We start from the raw sequence: 12,419 nt of genomic DNA, 5'->3' as shown, positions 1-12,419 counted from the left end.
CATCACCCCTTGCATACGTTACCAACATCCAGACCCGCAGGCGCTGGGCAGCCCCGGCTGCAGCGAGGATTTGTTGAGCCTTTCCCAGCAAGTGGGAAATCCTACGCGGTGCGTCCACCCGTAGGTGAGGCACCCAAAGTCGCTGTGAGCGGGTCCAGCTTTATGTACCAAAAATCAGCAAGCCAGAATAACTTGCACTTTTCCTTGAGCAGAAACATCTGGTTTCATCCTCCTGTTGGATTCCACCCAAAGCCTGGCCAGGGCTCGTGGCGGGGGGAGAACCAAGGGAGTGTCTAACAAGGCCAACACTTGGGTTCTCAGCCTTGAACAAGGCTGAACAAGGGAGGTTGGATACATTCTCTCAGCATTTCATCCTCACTGCTGATTATATTCTGTCCAAGCTGCATCTTTCACTAGTGAGCGTACATATTTCGTTAATGTTCAGATATTAATTAATAAATGCTAATGGTAATAAAATTTTATTAATTAGCAGATACTAATAATGGATAGCGTTTGGTTGTGAGGTTCATCTAGAGGTCAACTTTGTTTCAGGGACTATTATCCAGGCCCTAGCACTACAAGTATTCAGGATACAGGATGCCACATAGATTATAGTACAGAGTGACATGATGGTATTTTCTGTGATGAATGAACTCAACTGTAGTGTGGTGGTAAAATGTCTTACCACTATAGATCAAAAATTTTGCCCAGACATAAAGTAATCCAGTTAGTAAGAAATTACTGCCCTAATGGCTTCTGAGTGCCAGAGCTCCTGGATGTGGTCAGGCGTGCAGAGTAATCCATTGTCCCTCCCCACTGGAGAACTAGCCTGGTCAGACCCAGGAGCAGTCACGAACGATCTACAACAGGTTTATGTGTTTTCTACTCCCTGCTCAGCAGTGCTCAGACCATCATGTTCCCCAGCGACTTTCCACAGCGAGTAAGTCGTGCATCCGTAAATTGTGAAACTGTGTATTAAATGCGTAGTTGACACAAAGGACAGAATGGGTATGCAACAAATGACATTTCAAATCGAACATCCAAACCCGAAATGTCCAATTTGCACTTGGTTCGTTATGCTAAACTCCCCAGTCAGGAGAAGGAAACACCGCTTGTCTGGTTTGTAACTGGTCTACAGACCACAACTGCAAAGTTAAGATGGAATGTATGTCTCAGAATTAAGCAGGAATGAAGTGTTTTGAATTAAAAAAATCATCCCTCACACTGATAAAGCTCGAGAAGGTGATCCTAGAAAACAAACACAGAGCAGCCACCACCTGAACCAATCTACTTCGGTAAACATCCATGGAAGCTTCTTATCACTGGTTGCTTTTTGTTTGCTTTCCTCTTGTGCCAAAGTTTATACACGTTAAGGTGATGAGGATCCCATTAAACACTTGTGTTTCACAGACTCAGCCCTCAACATTTCCACCAGCAGGCATCATAAAGAAAAGAAAATAAAGGATAGTAGAAGATTTACCCAGTAGTTGATATGCAGTGTACCCTAAGGCCGTGTCTAAAGTCATTCCCCTGTCCCTGAACTCAGCTCTATAGTTAAACCATTGCAGCGGCCCCAGCAGGGTTTTGTTTGAGCCCACTGATGTCCCAGGGAGCTGTTCCCGTCAACCCAGACCCACAGCCTTTCCCGATGGCAGTTGGATGTGGCTACCCTGAGCTGCAAGGTAAGGGTTTCATGGTGTGGGCACAGCCACGGTTAATTTACTGGTATAGGATAGCCTGTATTGTTGCTCTCCTTAATTTAAAATGAACGTCGTGTTAGTGTGGAAAATAAACATTCAGCTTTTTTTACACGTGGCATGCAGCTTGTCGATACCTTTAAGGAACCTGCATGTTGACTAAATATCGCTTCCACAGCTCTTACCACTGGAGAGGCAAAAGGAAATAGCTGTATTACAAATCTTAGTTTCATCCTTTCTTTCTTCAAAATCCCCTGAGAATAGTAAAAACCACAGCACAGGCTACACACTGAGCTGTGATCTGAATTTTCCTGGGTGCTTGAATGAACAACGAATAGATTGAAAAGCTCATTAGCGATTGACAGTCCATTTTTTTTCCCCCACAGAGCTGGGTTTCGGTGAACTTCCCACAGCATCTCCAAACTGAGCTCTGTCCTTCAGGCGTGGTGGTGCTTCTTCAGGACTTAGGGCTTAACTCATTCGCTTCTGAGATACTTTAGCACAGTTATTTATGTTGGTGAAGAAGCGCACCAAGCAAAAGCAGGAAGGTGTGTGCTTTCCCTTATTGGAGAGCATGAGAACAGACCTTCTCTTGGGACCATATTTTCGGGTGCCTTCAAACCACCTCCTTCAAAGACATTTTTTACCTTTTGTTGACCTTGTTCTGAAATGACAGGTGAAAACCAGTGAATCATGAAAAAGTTATTTGAAGTGAACAGCATATCTGAGCATTTATTGCTCTTGAGATCAATCATACTGACAAATAAATACCTTGATTATTATAAAAATGTTTTCTCCGCATGAATAGGCCAATTAAAGGCGTTAACAGTGAAGATTTGGACTTCTTGTCTGAACTGGGTATGGCAAGCAGGATAAGGCCCTGCTATTTAATAGTAAATAAAATGTGTCGTTGTTGTACTACTGACCAACTCTTGACTGTTCCTGAGTCTTTCATCTTCTGTGAGGGGTTGAAATTCAGATTTCCTCAAAATTTATTCTTCCTATTCCATGATTTTTATGTAAAACTTCAAGGCAGTTGTGCCAAAAGTTTTGCATCTATTTTGCAGTGCACAAAAAATAGCACCTTCTCAGCAAACCTGTATTTTTACACAAATTCCACATTTTACACAAATTCCACAAGGAATTAACAAAAACAAAGCCCAGCATTTGCTCTGACTCTCTTGGATAACTACTTTTACCCCACTGGCTTTCAAAGCAGAATCACTCTACTAAGCAAAACTGTTGGGAGAGCTCCTCTAGGACATCTCACTATTTTCCTATAATTTTCTGTAGCTCTTTTTCCTCTAAAGGGTTTGTCCATGGAGTTTTTGCCCAGATGAGCATGGCAGGGGGGTTACAACTAGATGATCTTTAAGGTCCCTTCCAACCCAAACCATTCTATGATTCTGTGATTCTAAATATATTTTGATAGTTTTACTCAGCCGGCTTGGATTATTCGGTACACTTTTGAGAGGGCTTTTTTTCACTATAGTAAGATTATCCTGGATACATACGCTGATATGAAATGTCTCATCTCCAAACTACTAGCCAAGTGTTCACTAATAAATCCCCGAGCAGGTAAATAACCTACAGCCGTACTAAGCCGCTCGGGCGCTGCACGTGGCTTGGATCCTTGTGCCCTGTGGCATGTGTCTCTAAGGCCACGTCCACACTTGGCTGGTTGCCCTGGTCTCACTGGGTTTGTTTTACCTGTGCTGGCAGTTTGCAGTGGTGGACGGCACCCAATCCGCGTGAGATAAAATGTTCCTGCAGGAAAGAGCTGTGTCCTCCACCGCAGCTCCCCACTCTCATCTCAAGCTTGTCTGCAAAACTGAGTTTGGAGTCAGGCGAATACCAGGATAAAAAAGAAAAAAAAATCAAGACATTATAGATCCCCTTTGGGAATATTCAAAGCATCCTACTGCTTTTTCCTTAATGTCTCTGAAAGTTCAATGAAAGGGAATTTCCATTCACTAGAGAAGTTTACAGAGAACATGTCCCAGACACTTCCATCATGTCTCCACACTGGGCATGTACAAGGGATGGAGATCTACCATGCAGACGTTCAGTGGTTTGTAAGAGTGAGGTCTGCCATGTATTTACAGAATCACAGAATCACAGAATCATTCAGGTTGGAAAAGACCCTTGGGATCATCGAGTCCAACCCTCAGCCCGACTCTACAAAGTTCTCCCCTACACCACATCCCCCAACAGCTCATCCAAACGACCCTTAAACACACCCAGGGATGGGGACTCCACCCCCTCCCTGGGCAGCCTATTCCACTCTCTGACCACTCTTTCTGGGAAACATTTTTTCCTCATGTCCAGTCTGAACGTCCCCTGTTGCAGTTTAAAGCCGTTCCCTCTTGTTCTGTCACTAATCACCTGTGAGAAGAGACCAGCACCAACCTCTCTACAATGTCCTTTCAGGGAGCTGTAGAGAGTGATGAGGTCTCCCCTCAGCCTTCTCCTCCTCAAAATAAACAGTCCCTTTCCCCTCAGGGCACAGTCTAAACACCAGAGAAGTCAGTCAAGAGACTCTCCTTGACTTTGGTGAGCTTTGGGACAGACTCAAAATTGCAAATGGGTTTCACAAACCAATTTAGGTTTTGGTTTGAGCTTTCTGTTTGTTTGATAAGGAAGGAAGTCACTGGCATCTGTCTGAATATAAAGTCCTCCCTTCTTGGGAAGTCTTTTGTGGCATGTACAACGTGGAAATGTTTTTTAACACCATGCTTGCTCTGGCTCAAAGCCAAATAAAAGGCCACTGATGCCCTGGAGAGGGAGAGAAGGTATTTCCATACTGAGTGTTCTTCTCTGTGGATGGTACAGAATGGATAACTGTTGTGTGGCTTAACCAAAAATATATCTGCATGTATCTGCAGGCTTGCTCTCCACCGTTCACCTCTCTGTAAAATCTAATTCATGTAGTTCGTTCACTGTTTTCTTTGGCCACAGAGAAAAATTCACAGCCCTGGTCGTTATCTAAACATGACCGGTGATTTGGACTGTGGACATCTGAAATCCTGCCAAACAATCTCCAGGGGATTTGGAGAGGTGCTTTGGTCCTGTTTCATAGTAGCAGTGAGGCAAGAGGAGCTGAAATGGGTTTGCAGCTATTAATCTAGGCACAGCAGATAAATGCGTCAATCTCTATTGTTAGTTTTGAAAGACCTGCCAACCTGGAGTGTATTAATGTATTCTGTGTGAATGCATTAACAAAAAAGGAGTCTCCACCCTAGAGCACCACTCCTTCTCTGATCACAAAGCACAAGTAATTGCATTTTTTTCACAAGATAATTCAGTGCAGTTGCCAGCTTAGCTCCAGTGTGGCGGTAAGGCTTTTGCAGAGCAACACAAGGTCCAGACCTGCGGAGCTGTGACTTCCCTAGTGAAGGTATGGGAAGAGGTGGGTGCTGCAGACCAAGCTTGATGATATCCTCCTCCCCACGGTGCAGTGAAGAACAGCTAAACCAGGCTGCAAGAAACACCGAAATGAAGCACATTTCAAACCCAACCCTAAACTGGCCATCACCCATTAAAAACAACAGCTCCGCAAATTCCTGCCTTGTTCCTTTCAATGTGAAGAGCCACGTCAGTCTGCTTAACACCCAAAAAGCAAGGACAGGGCTCAGACTTACTGTGGTCCCGTAGTTGCCCCTTGGCCAGGAGCCATCTTGGCTGGTGGGCTTCCCTTGCCTGGAGAGCACCCAAACCACGGGGCTGCCTGCCCTCTCCACCCAGCCTGCTGGAGGAGCCCCAAAAACACCACTCTCGGGACATGGCATGTTTCTGCAGTGACTCCAGAATGCAAGCTACAGAGGTGGTTTTGCTGGAGGAGTTCATGCGATCGTGGCATGTCAGAAGGGGTTCAGTGCCCAGCGGAAGCCCTGGCAGGCTCCTAGGTGGAGTCTGGCTGTGTCTCCTGCTCCACCAGAAAGATCGTGAGAGGAATTGCTTATCAAAAGGACAGTGAGTAAAGCCGCGCTTTGATCCACCTCCGCACTTTATTGATTGGCTATAAACGGAAGAGATTATTCTGCCCTAATAAAAACCATGGAGAGAAGAAAGCAATCAACAGAGGCAAATGAAGTGAGCAATTAGTCTGAAACCCTCCAGACCAGCTTTACTTTCAGGCAAGGTCTTAGCAGCATGACACTGACACAAGGATCTCCAGCAGTCACAAGGTAATCCAGAAATTTGTAATCTTATTCCGCTCTAGATTTAAACTGCCGTGGTTTATTTTCTTAACTTTTTTCAAGTTGAGGGGTGACACCGAGGTGCTCCTTAGGACATCTTACTGATGTGACAAAACCAGATTGTATCACAGTGGGGCTGGAGGAGTCTGTAGTAAGCAAGTGATTTTCATTTTCAGTAATACTTAGCCCAGCTCTCCTTTCACCGGGGAAAATTTCACATGAGAACCTGAAACAGCTTCTAGGCCAGCATTTCAGTTTATTCACAGACACATGCACTAATGGATAAGAGGCACAGCCTGGACAGTCTACATAGCTATAAAATTATGCTGCCTGGTTTTATTGTCCAGGCTTTATAAAAGTAGGAGTTATTGCAGATCCCTCTGATTCATGTCAGTAGGAGGGGTAATGGTTGTAATGATAGGACAAGGGGGAATGGTTTTAAACTAAAAGAGGGGAGATTCAGATTAGATAAAAGGAAGAAATTGTTTATGATGAGGGTGGTGAAACACTGGCACAGGTTGCCCAGAGAGGTGGTCGATGCCCCATCCCTGGAAACATTCCAGGCCAGGTTGGACGGGGCTCTGAGCAACCTGGTCTAGTGAAGATGTCCCTGCCCATGGCAGGGGGTTGGACTAGATGGCCTTTAAAGGTCCCTTCCAACCCAAACCAGTCTGTGATTCTGTGCCTTATACAGTATCTCAGTCTGAGCAGCATTTCAGGGCTGGTATCATTCCTCATATAAATATGAGTAAGGGTTTGGCTTGGCTTTTTTCCTGTAGGGTTGTCACTTGCTTCAGTCACTCACTTTTTTCTTGTGCAACCTGTGGCTACACAGATTTTTCACAATAATTCCATTTTAAGTTAAGTTTATTGATGCAAAGAGAGTAGAATTAAATTGCAACATCTAAGACTTTAGATACAAGTTCTTTTTATACCTGAGAACATACTGGCAGACAAGTTATTCTTGTGTTTACTAACTAGATGTCATCAGGATACATCCTGTGACTCCACATTTTAGTTCTATTCTGGAAAAGGAGCTGGAATAGAATAAAATAATGATTGGAAACCTGCATATCACACACGCAAGCTGGAAATATGCGCGTGCATGTGTGTGCGTCTGTGTCTGTGCAGCAGTAGTAGTACAAGGTGACACCTGCATCTGACTTGAGCACTTTTTATCCATTATACTTTACACTAATAAGGCGTGTCACAGTTTTAAGCTTCTACAAGAAGAATATTACCATGGTGAAGGCATAAAACCAAGTGGCAGGAGATATGCTTGAAATTCCCAGCCATGCCACAGGCTCTCTGACTGATGTAAAACAAATTGTTAGCCCCAGTTTCCCTGTCTCAACAGTAGGTTAATGATCCATCCCTGCCTCACATGCTGGCTGTGAAGAAAGCTTCATCCACTGGTTTGAGAAACTTGGTGATCAGATGAGGGTTTTGGTAACAGGCAGTATTGCTGTGGTAAGGTAATGTTCTTCACCACAAGGCAAGAAACTGTATTTTGGGCCCGTGTTATCTTTCCATCTAGCTGTTGATCATTCCTAGTTACTTTCTTATGTGATGGCTGAGATGTTTTATAGGAGTTAATCACTCCATTTCTGGAAGCAGTAAAAGAAAAAGTATAACCTCCGCTCAAGAAACTTGGGCTCAGTTACCTTTTCTGCTTAAGTCTCCCTCTGTGTCCTGGGGCAAATTGGCTGGGATTAGATAAAGGTGTGTGCTAGACGTGCTAGAGTGTGATGCCAACGTGCTTGTCCATGCCAAGATTAGATGCTGTAGACAAACATAAATCATACTCAAGACACCTGGGGAGGCTCATTGCCTTAAGAGAAACCTTCAGGGTTTTGATGTCAGGTTAAACTCTGCCCTTTGGATCTGTCCCTTAATCCATCTTGTTTTGATTTCCAGTCTGCAAAACGGCGACAGCAGAATCTATCTCACAAGGAAGTTGTAAAGATAATTCACGTTAGAGGTGGTGAAATGCTCAGACTTCATAAATGAATCTAAAATAAATGTGCTGGTTTTGAACATTAAACTGTGATCCAGATGTCTGTTGGTTTTCTTTTTCAGGATGGTCCATGCTGATGAAGAAGGTTTCTACAACACCGTGGTTTCCAAGGAAGAAGGTATTTTACTCTCCTGTTTGTTTCATTAGCATTTTAAATCCATTTTGCCGTGTTTATTTGTGTGGTGGCACTGCTGAGAGGCACCAGGCAACAGCAGTGTTATCAAGTATGTAAGATTAGCAGATACAGAGTGTTGAATGTGCTCAAAAGGAATGAGTGAATCAGACATGTTAGACCCATTTCTGTTGGGGTTTTAGAGGGGAGAATGGTGGAAAAAAAAGAAGCTGTTGCAGCAGAACAGAGGAGTGGGACACCTGAAGGCAGTGTAGCAAATTTCCACTCCTTTAAGTTTGGAATTAAATCCAAGAACAATATAGGATGGAAGCAGATTGAAAAGGGTGGAAGTGGATGGAAAGTGCTGGCTAGAGAAGCAGTAAGATTCAGGATCCTGCTGTGGCTTTACTGTGAATAGGTGAATAATATGTGGAAAAACGTTGTGGTCTAATAGTGCCGGGCAGACTTTTCCACCCTGAGATCCATTTGGCTGGGTTTCAGTCTCAGCCCTGCAAAGCAGTTTTGCTTTGTACTTTAGATACTGTACTGCAGATATGTACTGCAGATAAAGATCCATGAGTTATTAACTGAGAATTAACTGAGCTGTGAGATTTTTCAAGAAAAAGTATTTCCCAGGAATGCCCTTCTAACACAGAGCTGGTCAGCCCCTCCATCCACAGTTTGCAGCAGAAGGACCGCCAGTATTTGCAGCTTGTAACAACCTGGGTCATTTCACAAAAAGTCGCATTTCTTAAAGCTATTTTTGGCAAAACTCACCTGTGATTGCCATACTCTCTTCAAGGTTCATCACCATCTACTTATGAGATTATCATGGTGTCTCTCAGTGGAAGTCTCTTACTGCTGGTTGCCATCAGCGTGGCAATAAGTGTTCTCTGGAGGTGAGTGTTAGGGCAGTAGGAGAGGACACAGGGTCACCAAGGAAATGCCTGCAGTGATGAATTCCTGTGGGAGCCGAGTGTGATCAGGGAGCCCATGGGAAGAGCCTGCCAAACCCTACTGCCTCGTGCGGTCCTCCCTCTCCATCAGCCCACAGCAGGGTGCAGTAACAGTGGCTGGAGGATTGCTAGGGTGGGTGCTTGAGTAACACCAGTTTAGACTCAGAATCACAGAATCATTTAGGTTGGAAAAGATCCTCAAGATCATTGAGTCCAACTGTAAACCCAGCACTGCCAAGTCCACCACTAAACCACGTCCCCAAGCGCCACATCTAGGCATCTTTTAAACCCCTCCAGGGATGGTGACTCCACCTCTGCCCTGGGCAGCCTGTTCCAATGCTTGACAACCCTTTTGGTGAATAAATTTTTCCTAATATCCAATCTAAACCTCCCCTGGCAAAACTTGAGGTCATTTCCTCTTGTCCTGTCACTTCTTACCTGGGAGAAGAGACCAAACCCCCCTTCTCTGCACCCTCCTTTCAGGGAGTTGTAGAGGGCCATGAGGTCTCCCCTCAGCCTCCTTTTCTCCAGACTAAACCCCCCCAGTTCCCTCAGCTGCTCCTCATAGGGCTTGTGCTCCAGACCCTGCACCAGCTCCGTTGCTCTTTAGGGCAATGATTTTGTTTTTGTTTTACATCTGCACCAAATTCTTCTCCCCTTCCTCAGATTTTATTGAAATGTGTATTTATATGTTTGATATTTTATTAAGGAAATTAAGAGACCCAAGCCCCTATTTTCTCACTACTGCCAACATTTTCATTTTTTTCAAAAACAACATGAAGTCACAAGAAGAGGAACATTCCTTGAGATGTTTATTTCTATGATGAGAAAGTAAATGATATGTTTTGAGAAATCTCTTCAAGCAAAAACTCTGTTCAGCTTTAATTTGAATGCATCTAACCAAATGGAGGAGGGCAATGGGGTCATAAGACATGTTTTATGCTAAAGGGCAGAAGATTAGGGGGAAAGGAAAAGGTCACCTCCATAATTAATTAAATCAGCTTTACCCCAGCTATCGGTTCTGTACTGCCAAGACTTATATCCTGTTATTATTTGGATTGGGTTCAAAATAGAAAACAGGTCTTCATGCTTATCTGACACCTAATGATTTGCTTTGCTCCATTTCTGTTGTGCCAGGCGCTGCACATCAAATTATTTCTCCAAAAATCTCAGTACGCCTGTGGTGGTGGAAAACATTACAGTGACGAAAAATAGCTCTGATGATAAGATTTCGACGGTGGATTTGACTGGCCCAGTGTGTATAAGTTACATTTCTGACAAGTGAACTGTTTCCCTGGTTTGCCATCTCTGAAGAGCCAATTTCCATTTTTTACTGTTCTTTTCTGCTGTCTCAACGACACCCCCTGGTTCAGTGCCTGAGCAGTGATGGCCCACAGCTTCTTCCACCTGCAGGTTTCTTCTGGAGAGAAAAGTGGATGAAGGACCTGGGGGTGTATGCTGGTGAGCTGATGGACTGACATGAAGCACTTCATTTTCTCCACCATAGCTTTAGACTGTGAACTCGTAGCACACCAGTATTAGAAAATGCAGGAAAATGGAAGCGGAGAAAAAGCACAGATATATGTACTTTATCTCTATGATGTGTTAAAAATTTACTGTAGAGACATACATCCTTCCATATTATCTCTTTCTGTGGGTGAGTCATGGGAAAAAAAATGCAGTGGGGGATTTCTGGTGATTTTTACAAAGGTTTCCCAATCCCTCTGACTCATGTGTGAATCCCACACGTTATGCTGAGATCTAACCTTTTGCTCATGGTTTCCTACTAGCTGTACAACTCTGCGGCTATTGCTAATGTTATTGGACAGATTGCAATCTCTTAAGTCACCAGGTTTGTGATTTTTTTTTTTTTTTAATCTGCCCACTTTTACAGCATGAAGGAGGATACTGTCTATTAATCTTTAAACAGAGTGCTGCAGCTTTCCCAGCACCAATGACCTCTGCCTCTGGCATGGCACCAGCTTGCTAAGGAGCAAGCCTGGCTGTTCTCCCTATTCAGGTGACAGTTAAAGGGGACAGACTAGTCTGAGATCTGGCACAGAGAGGGATCAGTGTGCTCCCTGGATCTGGCCAGCCTAGTCCAGCTTCATGCCCTTTGCTAACTGCTGCTGGGAACCCTTCAAGAGCTGCCGGGTATATAATTTTCCATGTACCTTATCAACTTTCTTGGCCTATCTCCAGCATGCTTTCCAATACAAATAGATGGAAAGTTGAAGGAATCAGGAGAAAAGCCCTTTGACCAATGGATATTGCTCCAAAAAGGGGTCTGGCATGGTCCGTTCCCCCTTTGTGCTCACACATTGCAGAGCAATGAAAATATCTGCAGGATCATTAAGGCACTTTGGAGTTGCCCACAGGTTGGAAGGGCGGTTGGCGTCAAACAGGAGGCCCTAAGGGCCACCAAATGTATGAACAGGAAGGCTACAGTCTATGAGTTTCCTCCTTTTCCAGGCTTAGATGGGGCCAGCCATTCACCGGGGAAGCCGTTGATGAAGAGTCTGGCCCCAGTGGGACACACCGTGACACCAACACGCTCGTGTAAGCTCCCGTATCTGATGCTTATCAAAACAGAGACTTAGGGTAGGCACAGAAAGATGAGGCTCTCCCACAGGCATGGGGCATTTCACAGCCATGAGTGAAAATCTGTGTGCTGCGAAGGCAGTCAGACTTCAGCCACCTTTACAACACCTCTGTGTTTGTCCCAAAAAAGCAGTTTCAGTAACTTTTCTATTAGCAGAGGTGGAAACCAGACCTGATTCTGAAACTGAGGGGACATGTCAGCTGTCCCTGGTGGAGGCTCAGCCACAGCAGGATCCTTTCTCCTCTGACATCAACCATATTCCCATTCAAACTATTGCTACTGACACCATTTTCCATGGTCTGATGAAACACATGCTTGCATGTCCACAGTGGCAAACACCAACTCCTTGCCTGAACAGTCTGTGCCACTTTGGTCTCCCTGTTGCATAACACCTGTACTTAGTGAGCTGCTCCTGCCCGTCCATCGCCTGTAACAGCGGCCTCAGGCACCCCTTCTCTTTGCTCTCCTTAATACCCCTGCTCGCTCTTCATGCCACTTGCCGTACAGAGACAAAATCCTCCCCCTTGTCAAAATTCATGGAGCTGTCTCCTCATCCTCCTCTAAATCCCTCCTTAAGACCCGCTGCTGCCTCAACGCCTGCAAATCCTGACCGTCTGTCAGCGGTAAGGCAGGCTAAGCAGAGACTTCCAATTCTCTGGCAAAGTTTATTTGTTTTTCTGCTGCCTCATTCCTCATGTTGGCCTGCTTTTGATATTCACTGTTTTCCAGCTGAGACATGGACTGGAAAATCCCTGCACCTGTCATCTCTGAAAAATATCGATATGGTACCAAGCATAATGAACTTTGGTTCTGGTTTCAGCATGAACACAGCACAA

This window comes from Strix aluco, chromosome Z (genome assembly GCF_031877795.1).
Source record: "Strix aluco isolate bStrAlu1 chromosome Z, bStrAlu1.hap1, whole genome shotgun sequence".
Lineage (NCBI taxonomy): Eukaryota > Metazoa > Chordata > Aves > Strigiformes > Strigidae > Strix > Strix aluco.
The sequence above is the reverse complement of the archived record's forward strand: the minus strand, read 5'-3'. Positions refer to the sequence as shown.